Here is a 10,904-nt window from a genome sequence, read left to right on the forward strand (position 1 = left end):
TTAGGTGAAAGCTTGTCGTTCTTGTCAGTAAGAACGAAGCATTTACAGCCGAAAATTCTCAACCGACTATAGTCGAGTTCTTTGGTGTATAATTTTTCAAAAGGTGAGATATTGTTCAAGTTTTTTGAAGGTAGCCGATTTATCAGATAGACAGATACTAGAACCGCTTCAGCCCAAAAACCTTTTGGGATATTTTAAGAAACAAGTAATGTTCGAGTTGTCTCTATTATATGTCTATGCTTTATTTCGGCTAATCTATTTTGTTGAGGGGTTTTTGAACAAGACCTTTGGTGAAAAATACCATAACTTTCAAGATAATTTGAATTCACTTGAAAGATATTCTCCACCAGAGTCTGTTCTAAAAATTTTTAGATTTTCATTAAATTGATTTTTAATCATCATATGATAGGTTTTAAAAACCGAAAAAACTTCATATTTGTGTTTAAGAAAATAAATCCAACAATATCTTGTATAGTCATCAACAAAAATGACATAATATGCGAAGCCTCCTTTAGATAGGACAGATGTCGATCTCCATACATCTGAATGAACAATTTTAAAAGGTCTTGTTGTAAATATAGATCTTTACAAAAAGGTAATTTTTTCATTTTTCCAACTATACAGTTGTTACAAGTGAAATCACTTTTACATAGACTTTTAACAAAAGGTAAATGAAATTTTTTTACAATGTTTGGGTGTCCAAGTCTCTTGTGCCACACATTAATATCCTTTTGTTGGACAACATTACAAAACAGGTTTTTTTTAATTTGAAGAGAATCGACATAGTCTAGATCACCTTTCCTAGAGCCTTCCCCAATCAATCTCCAGAACCGACAATCCTGTATCCAACATTTGTTAGATGAAAACTTTATATCACACCCATGTTCCGAGAGTTGAGAAACAAAAAGCAAATTTAAGTTTAATTTGGGTATAAATCTAATTTTTGGAACGAAGAACCCATGTTTTTCAAAATTTCTTATTCCTTTTACTTCAAGAGATGTTCCATCCACGGTTAAAACAAAAGAAGAAGAGGAATTTTTTGAATATTTGAAAAAAGAATTAGAACTTGGGGTCATGTGAAAAGAAGCACCCGAATCTAAAAGCCAAGAGGTCTTACCGGGAGGAGAGGAGTTTGACATAGCAGCTCCGAAAATAGCCTCTTTTAGAAGAGGTTGAAGTGCATCCACGATTTGTTGCAATGAGAGAGCTCCATTTGAAGATGACGAGCACTCTTCCCTTTGAGGTTGAGATGTAGTTGCCATGGCAAGCAACTTTTTCCACTTTAGGCAAATAGGCTTAATGTGCCTGGTTCCTTACAAAAATGGCACAAAAGCTTGCTATAATCCATCTTTACTCCTTGACCATTTGAGTTTTGATTCTTGAAGTGGGAGGCTTGTAGGTCCTTAAGTTACTCTCCGGTCTTGAGACGACATTAACACCTTCATTTTCTTCATTATTGAAAGGTGTAGTTAGAACACTTGGGTTGTTTTTGCTTATACTCATACGAGTTTCTTCCCTACTTAGCTTAGTAATTACATCTTCAAGAGAGGGGGAAGTGAAGGCGGATAAAAGAGAAGACCGAATTTGTTCGAATTCGAGCCTAAGCCCATTCAAAAAATTGAAAAATCTATCTTCTTCCAATTGTTTATGATGAAGCTCTATGGCTTCTCCACTCCACTTGGGTTCGAGCATTGCAAGTTCATCCCAAATAGAAGAGATTTTAGCAAAATACTCTCTTATAATCATCTCCCCTTGATGAAGAGTAAGAGCCCTCTTTTAGAGGTAATACTTATGGGACAAGTCCATAGAGGTGTACATCTTCTCAAGGTACTCCCATGCTTGAGAAGTCTTCTTAAACTTGATAATATTGGCGTTAATTCTTGTTTCTACGGATGAGAAAATCCATGAGGATTTTAAAAATCCTCATCTCCCATTCTTCAGGCTTTTTGGTATAGTCTTCATGAGCCTTAGCTTTTTCTTGGCCTTCAAGGATTTTTATTTCTCCTTTCTCCATCAAAGTTATCTTTGCCTCCGGTTCAGGAATCGAGCCATGGACATAACCCCAAAGCCCTTTTTCTTTAATATGAGCCTCCATGTTTCTGGCCCAAACGTGATAGTTGGACCCATTGAGTTTGAAACCGAGAGAGAAATGAGAATCTTTTTCACCCATTAGAGAGGAAAGATGATGAAAAAGAATACGTACCATAAAGGATTTTTAGATCTTTCTTGATAGAAGAATCTTCTAAAATATTGGATGAACAAGAGGATCCACTCCAATCTTCAAAAAATTGAGAGCACGCTTTTCGAGGCACCAGAAAAAGGTAGAATCCACACGATCTTTCTTTCTCCAACCTTGCTCTGATACCATGTGAAAGTATCTTCAATAAGATACTATGATCAAGACCTTAATATTCTTGATAGAAACGTGTGCACTCATGCACAATAAGAACTCTTAGAACACTTGTGCACAAAAGCACAACCCACTAAATCTCACAAATGCTCAAATGCATAAAAGAATAGGAACACTTTATTAATCACTTGGGCTTTGACCCAAAGCCATAGAAAATACAATAGGGGGATGCCCTTTTTATAGAGGAAGTGGATGCCTTGGAGGGGCTCCACTTCTAGTCGTTGGAGCCCCTCCAACGGTCACAAATGTGACCGTTGGAAGGGGCCCAACGACTAGATGGTGGGCCCCTCCAAGGTGTACACTTCCTTTTACAAAAAGGAAAAATACAAAAAATAAAAGAAAAAGAATTAAAGAAAAATACAACATATTCAAAAAAGAATATGTGCAAAATGACTAAACTACCCCTACGATTATTACAAGAAATAAGTATATATATATATATATATATATATGTAGGTAGGTACATGTACATATATATTTCAATATATATGTGCATGTATCTTCCTATATATATAAAATATATATATCATTACATAGATTTGATACTACAATTTAACATAAACATCTAGAACAGAGGCTTGGCTCAGCAGGCCTTAAGCAGTGCTCAAGCTTGATGCATGCTTGAACTTGCCTGCTCAGGCATGGACTCCTTGGGATTGAACTGATGTAAATTAGCACAGCCAAGCCAAACAAATAAATGCAGAATGCAGCTTGGAAGACCTCTCAGACTGCTCAAGCCCTGGAGTTATAGTTTGGCTGTTCAAGCTCGCTTGAGCTCGAGCTCATTACTGGCGAGAAAATATAGCAAAATGGAGTCCGTGAGATAAGTCTACATAAGCAAAGGCAGAAAAGGCAGGCTTGAACCCATTATCTCTCATATGAAACCAAAAAACTCACAAGATGAACCACCTCTATGGTTTGCATTCTCAACAAATGCACCTAGTATATGACAATAATAATATCAGAAGCATGCATGAACCAATCCTAGCACCGGCTCTCAAGATAAGTTTATTATCTATCAACCTTTAAAGCCAAGCTCAAGTTTGGTTCATGGTACCCATTTTAAATCTTGAAAGCAAGTGAACAAGTCAAGCCTAAAAACCCCAAGCCACTTGCAAGCGGTTCTGCTCATGGGACAAAAGGAGAAGTTTGCCCCCCTAGTTCAGAAAATTTCAACATATATGAGTCATTTGTCTGGCTCTTCCTGTATATATATATATATATATATATATATATATATATATATATATATATATATATATATATATATATATATATATATATATAATCTGTATTGTAATAGTTTGCCCTATAGGGGCATTTTTATCTTTTTACATGTAATTAAATACTGTTTATTAAAACAGTATTTTTCCTTTTTCCTTTTTTTATTTTTATAACATGTAATTAAGGGAGACCAATGGGGGCTCTATGGTCTTTTCAGACCATAGAGTCGTTAGGGCTCCCAACGGTCACAAATGTGACCATTGGGAGCTCCCAAGGTCTCCCTCTCTCTCTTGTTTTGTTGTGTATATATAGGGTTGTTCTCCCCCTATCCTTCTTATGCCTTTCCAAGCATATATTCAATAAAGAATATATTTTTTACTTGTCTTGTGTTGCCCTTTGTTGGCTTTTTTTATTGTCCCATAGTGGACTTGTGTTTTTGCACTTTTGTGCCTATATTGTGCCTTCGTGACCTTATATTATCCACTATTGGACTTGTATGTGCTTTTGCACTTTGTTCCTACAATTCCACATACTTCATTACACTTTCCCCATTAAAAGATTTTGTAAATAATTGCTCCATATAATATAGATTTTATGAAGTAATGGCCATTAAGATGCTTTTCACTTATGTGTATGTATGTGCACAACATACACAAACCAGCCACACCCTTGTACTGTTATAAAACAGCCGTAACATACCAGCAACCCATAACCTACTACACATCAGCACCTGCATCTATGTGCCATAGAGGAAGATCCTATTAACCTTTCCTTCAATTACACATGTAAATGTCATAAAATTTACAGTTCACAAAACAAACATTTTTCTTTCACTCAATCACTTCAATGTTAATCAAATCACTGAGGCATAGAAAACTTGAGTCAAGGACTCAACAAATCAAGTAGCTTGGTTGACAAACAGAATAACAAATTAAATTTACTAGGGTTTACTTTTTTATTTACAATGCCCAAACAAGCTCCCATAGAATCTAATTGTACAAACTTATATGAGTTGACCTACTTTGAGTCTTAACTCCTAACTCAACCAGTTTGCTACTGATGGGACTCGAATGGCTCAAACTCAACCCTGAAAAACTTATGGTTAAAGGAGATGGTACTAAAAAAGTAGACAATATCTAAGGTATAAATTAGTCATGTCAGTTCGTGAGGTTACAAGATATATTGATTCTAGGATTGTTAATCTAATCATGAGCTGATAATTGTCAAAGACTGACTAGAATTGTTTCATAATCTAATCACGAGTTGATGATTGTCAATCACAGAAATTTGCACTTTTCCTACTACACTGAATTAAATGTCAAAATGTTTCAAGCTCATTGCAAACATTTTTCTCTACAAATATAACATCTACCTATCAAATACAAAACAAGGTTAGTGAGTATAAGCCTTATCAGAAAGGCAATCAGAAAGATACAATAGAGCATGTTTTTTTGACAAAAATCGTGAACCCTTGCATGAAAATAGAAAATAATGCAACAGGAAAAATCTATCATGGTTAATCATAACCAGCTCCCTGCAGATATACAAACAAAGATGCTAGATCTGATACCGTAGATGTGCATTTATTTCTTATGAAAGTTTCTTTTCTTTTTTTAGTAACAGAGCTGGTGGATAGGCTCCAGGGTATTCAAAGCCGAGAACCCTCAGTTATATGATAATGCAGCTTAACCATCCGGCTAACTCATTCAACCCCCTTGAGCAAGTCTTCTTTAATCCAGCAAAAATAACCCAAAAAAAAAAAATCAGTCATTGTCGAAAGCCAGACGACAGCATTAAGGTGAAACTATCTGAATAAAAAACAAATAAAGGTACTTAGTAAAATAAGCATGATACAAGTTCAATTGGCATGAAACAAAAGAAAAAAAAGAACCTGAACGCAACCAAGACTTCACGTTTTAAATGCTATGCACGAAAAAAAAAACTTCGATATTTGCAAAATTCATAGTCTGATTCACATGCGAACCATGCATGTCAAACATGGTGAGCAAGAATCATGATGAGTTTTTCCATATCCCTTTGACCGTATATTCTCCAAAAAGGATTACTACCAAGTAACATAAACACTAGCAATCAATCCTGCACAAGATACTGCTTTAAAAAAAAACTATTAGCAGGTGGATCTCAATTGCATTCCACAAAATCATACCAACAATGATCTAATTCCTATTTTAAAAACTGTTGCAGTATTCACAAAATCCAATCGACACTAATGTACGTCAGTTGAGACATATCAACGATTCCGGCCACGCAAATCTGCAAATCGAAGCGAACCACATAAACCATCGACATGAATCTTCTTCTCCAGTATCTAATCAAGCATGAACCGTGCAAATCACCAAAGATGCAGCAAAATTAGTTCAGTAAAAACCATGAGCGACCCATTGGCAGAAGTGGGTGGTCAGAAAAAACGCATGTAATACCAAAATCCATATGTATATCGAGTAATCATATGAAAGGAAATCAGAAATTACCTGATCTCAGTATGTTCGAGAACAAAAACCACCAATGCGTGAAATTAATCTATACACATCATGCCAGATTTTCACCAAATCGATAGTTTCCCGTAACCACCATCATATTATGCTAAGGTGGGCATGAATCACAATGAGAGAGAGAGAGAGAGGGCGCGTGCGGCCGGTACTCCATGGGATTTTCGTTTTGACAAGAGATGATTATAAATGATTGAGTTTTAAAATTAAGCTCGAATTGTAGTGCTGCCACCTCTAACACCATGAGTTTTAAAGATGCAAATCAAGGTCATTCGTATTTGCTGGTATTGTGCCATTGGAGAACTTGACTCTTGAGTTTCCATCATATTGGCCTCCAGTGCTTCATTTGTTTCTTTTATGGAAACAGAAGGCATGACGTGTCCAAGAAAATGGAAACTGTGCCCTTCCTTCTTGGAACGCAGTTACTATTGCATTTCAGCATACGTTTCCTTCATAAATGACAACATGGCCTCATATCGATTTTGAAAAAACAACCGTAATCGTTCCCAGCTGCCACTTCCAAACCTTCTCGCCAAAACTCTTGGCCACTATCCTTGTTGGGATAATTAAGAAACGACGTGGTTATGCAACGTGGCTTCACAATATGACAGGACTTGATTTTTGGATTCTCTAATATTTCTTTCCAAGTATTTGGCACAACAACGAATGAAGAGTTTTTTTTTTTTTTTTATAATCAGGAAAATCTCGTGTGAAGGCCACGACTAGGGGGGGGGGGGTCAACGGGTCGGGTTTAGGCCACGACTAGGGGTGTCAATGGGTCGAGTTCCGTTGGGATCCAGATAGAATCAGACTTGGGCTCTATTTTTGGATATAGTATCGGATCCGGGCTCGAGTCTAATCAAGTTCACTATATAAGAAACCATACTCAGACCCGATAAGAACTACATGAACCAGACCCGAACCATACTCAGTAAAATAAAATTTGTTATCATTTTTTATATTGAAAAAATACAGGTCTTAGTAGAAACTTGGGTCAGGCCTGGGTCTGGTATAAAATTTCACAAACTATACCCAGATTCATGCATTAATCGAACCTTCAGGTCTAAACTCGGGTCTTAAATAGGTCTTATTATTTATCACCATATCCGGACCCTATAGGGTTTGGTCTTGGTTGGATCCGGGTAAACCTGACCCATTGAAACCCCTTGGCATGACCACTCTTCCTTGGGTGGTCCATCTCTGAAAGCTACGGACACAGCCGTGTGTGTGCCACTAAAATAGTTTGATCCAATGCTTTCATCTCAGCACCTCTCACAGCCACCCCGCTAGCCACTCGGGCTAAGCAACACAAATATTATATGAACCCCTTGTTTGTTTGAACCTTTAGGTTTGATATAAATTATTAAATTTCTCCCAAACCTTAGGGGCTCTATTGATGTTTTATTTTGGCTCAATCCGGGCCCCACCTGTTTACCAGTCGGGGTGGAGCAAGCCCGATTCTTATTGAACCTGGACTGTCCATGGCAGCCCTAAACCGATCCATGATGGGCTGGGTATCCGACAGCCTGTCAAGCACCTGTCCCATTGTGTTCCCTCGAGCAATAAGGCTAGGCTGTCAATGGGTCGAACATGTTCCAGATCAGGATGCAACTTTGAGTTAGGAATATTAGGTCCAGTTCTAGGTTCAACCAAACCTAACATCAGCAGAACCGGATCCATGTTTTGATAGAGATGGCGCATTCCAGATTCTGTAAAATATTACATTTTTTATATTTAAAGATTTGCGGATCTTAATCAAAAGTGGGGTCGGACCTAGGAATGTTTGAAATTTCACAAACTATACCCAGGTCCATATACTACTTGAATCCTACATTTCCGGCCCAACTTGTTTCAAACCATCGGACCTTACTTGAATAGGGATCGGTCAATTGACTGGCTTAAACGTACTTAATGTTCCTTGGTGGGGTTTACCTATTTATCAAACGAAAAATGATCGTACTGTAGGAAAAAAATTGTTTATTTTTTATACATTTGCATGTTTGTTGAATTATATATAAAACTATTTTTGTTTATTTTGCTTTTTTTCATTTGTTTTTTTTTTTAAGAACCTTCTTTTTTTTCTCTAGAACTATAGTATTTTATCTTCTTTTATGACGGTTTTCATAAAATTAATTTGAATTTTGATCAAGCTGCGGTATCTTTTCATCGACTTCTTGTCAAAAGGTGAGTTTCAAATGAAAAACCCTTTTAAACCTTTTTAATAAACGTTTTATTGAATTTTTGGTATTTTTTTAAAAATTTCAACAGTACATATGTAATCTAAATGCTTGTTTTTATAATTGTTTTTATAAGAATCAATTCTTGAAGCTTTTGATTCCAATGAACAAATAGATTTTTATAAGTTTCAAAATCAACAGCCTACAATTTTCATAAATTTTCAGTACCATTTTTTACATCCAAAATTGATGATTCAAGTGTTGATTTGTGGTAAATTCAATCATGTTACAACTTAATATACCAAAAACTTTTCATTGACCTCTTAAACCCCATTTGCATTTCGAATCCCTCTCCCTCTCCCGCTCCTCTCAAACTCCCATCCCTATTCTTCGCGAGGATCTTCTTTCTTCTAAAAAAACGTTAAAAGAATGAGGGTTTCGCTTCCTCACCACCGTCGCTGCTCTTGCATATGGATTCCAGATAAGGGTTTCTCAAACCCTAACCTGAGACCCTCTTCCTTGTATTGTTGGGCTTAGGCCGTTATTTAAAACTTGTATTCCTCTGTTTGAAACTCTACAGGCCGATCTCCTGATGTTCCCTGGAACTGCTTTTTTCTTATTTTTAAGCAAGCCCCCGAGAAGAGGCTTAGTTTTAAGCTGTGGCTCTTATTTTTCCTTTTTTTTGTTCTTCAGTGAAAATGTGAAATCTTTGCATTCGTTTTGCCTTGTGAATTTTGTATTGAATATGTGGCATATCGGAATGTGGATTGTTCTGTTTTGCCTTGGATATTTTTTCCACCAGCTTCGCAGATGTTCAAACAAAACCAACCATGAAATTGGGTTAATCTCGTTGTAGTGTCTTCACTAAAGCTCTGTAATCTTCAGTCGCTTTCTCTGTTTGCCACAATCCTCAGATTTATCATCTGAATGGTCCCTCAGATGTAGGATAGCATACAATTTCATCGTCATCACTATCTTTTGTATCAGAGGAACTGACTGGTTCAGGAATGACCATTTGAGCACCTGCCACAACAGATTCAGCTAATGCAACAGCTTCAGGTGTGTAAAGATCAACTTATGAAATGTGAAATAAAAACAAAGAATCACAAATTTAACGCTGTTGGGATCATATGATCCTACGTCCACGGCCAGGCAAACAAGTACTCCCTTGAGATTTTATTGAGGGTCATTTAAAGGTTACTAGCCTCCAGCCAGTGGAAAGGGATAACCACAAAAATAACAACCGAAAGGAAAGATATCGATAAAAAATGAAAACTCAATTATGATAGAAACAAATCACACCAGCCTAACTTCTTCCGCCGTAATGCCTGGTGAGCCAGCTTGCATTCCATCACTCCCCCTCAAGTGGGGGCGTACACATCGTAGCAGCCCCCACTTGCTACGAGCAATAGCAAGTTGTTGTTTAGTCAAACTTTTGGTTAGCCAGTCTACCAATTGGTTTGAACTCTGAGTATATGGAGTTTGAATTTCTCCATTCTCGACTTTTTTTTCTTACAAAATGGTAAACTATCTCTATGTGTTTCGTTCTATCATGAAACACGAGATTTGCGGCAATATGAATAGCAACTTGATTGTCGCAATACATTAGAATGGGCGATGAGAATATGATTCCCATTTCAATCAGTAATGTTTTTATCCACATAATCTTGCTAGCTGTAACGGTCATGGCCTGATATTCTGCTTCAGCACTGGATCTTGAAACTACCTTTTGTCGTTTACTCCTCCAAGATACAAGATTATCTCCTATATACACACACGATATCCCGTAGTAGATCTGCGATCTATACTGCTTGCCCAGTCTGCATCTGAATAACCCTTGATTTTCACATGATTGTTCCTTTTGTACTACAAACCCAGACCCAAAGATTTTTTTCAAGTATCTCAAAATCCGATCTATCATATTTAAGCGAGATTTGTCGGGACTGTGCATATGTTGACTAACTAGACTAACTGCGTGAGTGATGTTTGCTCTGGTCACAGTTAAATAAATATGTTTCCCTACAAGTCGTTGATACTAGGTAATATCAGAGATGGGCTCATCACCTTCCCTTTGGTTTCTGAAATTTCTTTCAAGAGGAGTATTCCTAGGACAGCTGCCTATCTTCCCTGTTTTTTTAGCAAGTTTAGAGTATATTTTCTCAAAGACATAAGAATTTTCTTTTTTGAATGGGGAAACTCAATCCCTAGGAAATATCTAAGTCTGCCCAGGTCTTTAATGTCAAATTCTTTTTGAAGCATTTCCTTGATCATTTGAATGTGGCTAGAATTGTTTCCTGTGATTATCAGGTCATCAACATATATGATAACGAGAACCAAATGGTCTCCATCCCTGCAAATAAACAATGAATTGTCTGCCTTTCATCTGACAAATTTATTCTCTTCCAACACCTTACTTATAGAAGTATCATGCTCGTGGGGATTATTTTAACCTGTAAATGGATTTTCTCAATCTGCAAACGATATTTGACAACTCTTGAGGATGGCCCTGTGGTATCTTTATATAGACTTCTTCTTGAAATTCTCCTTGTCAAAACACATTTTTTACATCCATTTAAAATAATG

At 36.8% G+C, this 10,904-nt stretch overlaps 1 long non-coding RNA gene across 1 annotated transcript; it reads right to left on the reverse strand.

Moving 5' to 3' along the window:
• Nucleotides 1-5,218: 5,218 nt before the first annotated feature.
• Nucleotides 5,219-6,223, reverse strand: LOC149834202 (uncharacterized). Its single transcript, XR_016432515.1, has 3 exons — nucleotides 6,127-6,223; nucleotides 5,802-5,963; nucleotides 5,219-5,442 (listed from the first exon to the last, which is right to left on the reverse strand). It is a non-coding gene; the product is annotated as an uncharacterized LOC149834202 (long non-coding RNA).
• Between the last annotated feature and the right edge of the window lie 4,681 nt (nucleotides 6,224-10,904).

This window comes from Nuphar pumila, chromosome 6 (genome assembly GCF_984573655.1).
Source record: "Nuphar pumila chromosome 6, dmNupPumi1.hap1.1, whole genome shotgun sequence".
Lineage (NCBI taxonomy): Eukaryota > Viridiplantae > Streptophyta > Magnoliopsida > Nymphaeales > Nymphaeaceae > Nuphar > Nuphar pumila.